The following is a 1787-nucleotide window of genomic DNA, read 5'->3' on the forward strand; positions in this document are numbered from 1 at the left end:
AGAAGAAGAAGAAGAAGAAGAAGAAGAAGAAGAAGAAGAAGAAGAAGAAGAAGAAGAAGAAGAAGAAGTAAAAGAAGAAGAAGAAGAAAAAAAAGAAGAAGAAGAAAAAAAAAAAGAAGAAGAAGAAAATAATGCGGGAGTGCTATGATAGTAGTAGGATGTTAAATAGTCAAGTGCCCTGAAAGTGATGGTAGTAGTGATTGAATTCTTGAGTCATCTCTTTTGAATGTATTGTTTATAATATTTGCGTAGGTGTTATATATATATGTACCAATGTCTATATACATAGATGTATAAATATATACATACGCACACCCACATATACACATACATCTCTTTCTCTTTGTCTATCTCTATCTATCTCTATTCCATATGTCAGTCTGCCTGTCTGACTGTCTCCCTTTCGCACTCTGTCTGTCTGTCTCTCTCTCTCTCTCTCTCTCTCTCTCTCTCTCTCTCTATATATATATATATATATATATATATATATATATATATGTATGTATGTATGCATGTATGTACGTGTTGAGTAAATGTAATGCTTGTTTCATAGCAAATCTTTAAATTGGTAGCATTTCTTTATTGGACATTTAAATCTTAATGACGTCAGTTCTATGTTAACGAATGAACTTGGTTCTTCGCCAGAGATGTGATGATGGCAATGCGTGTGTTTGTGTGGGCGAGTAACGACGATAATGCGAGGTCTTATAGGCCAACATATTAATGGAACGCATTAACTTCACCAATGCAAATGGAGATAAATAAAAAAATCACATTTTCCACTGATTTACGAATATATACATGTAGCACTCCGTCGGTTGCGACGACGAGGGTTCCAGCTGATCCGATCAATGGAACAGCCTGGTCGTGAAATTAACGTGCAAGTGGCTGAGCACTCCACAGACACGTGTACCCTTAACGTAGTTCTCGGGGAGATTCAGCGTGATACAGTGTGTGACAAAGCTAGCCCCTTTCAAATACAGGTACAACAGAAATAGGAGGAGAAAGTTGTGGTGAAAGAGTACAGCAGGGTTCGCCCACCATCCTCTGCCAGAGCGTCGTGGAGCTTCAAGTTTTTTCGCTCTGGAGATCGAAACCGCGATCCTACGACCGCGAGTCCGCTGCCTTAACCACTGGGCCATTGTTCCTCCACACGAATATATCAATACATTCACTTTATAGTTGCTGTCTTTGTCGTCGTCGTCGTTGTTCTATAAGTCATCTTGTGCCATCTTGTGCTATAAGTCCTTCTTGTTTAACAACATCGTGAATGGTACAATATATTATGATTATACGATGCCGTTATTCGTCAGTGTATAACGGCATGGTGTAACTGCATTATACGAAGTCGTCCAACGATGGCAGTTGTATAGATGTCAATTGATGAAATAAATTTTTCCATTTTATGCCTCCTCTCTTTCTTTATATTTCATCCATCCATCCATCTATTACATACATGCATATATACATACATACATATATATATACATACATACATACATACACACACACATGCACACACACACACACACACACACACACACATATATATATATATATATATATATATATATACATACATACATACATACACACACACACACACACATGTATATATATATATATATAAAAGTAAATGAGTATATGCATATATACGTACAGGTATGTGCATACCGACATCCACCTGTATGTATAGGTGCATATCTGGGTACAGGACATTGCAAACAAACGTAGACGAGAACACACGAGCCACATATATATATATATATATATATATATATATATAT

The sequence above is a fragment of the Octopus bimaculoides genome, chromosome 12 (genome assembly GCF_001194135.2).
Source record: "Octopus bimaculoides isolate UCB-OBI-ISO-001 chromosome 12, ASM119413v2, whole genome shotgun sequence".
Taxonomy (NCBI): domain Eukaryota; kingdom Metazoa; phylum Mollusca; class Cephalopoda; order Octopoda; family Octopodidae; genus Octopus; species Octopus bimaculoides.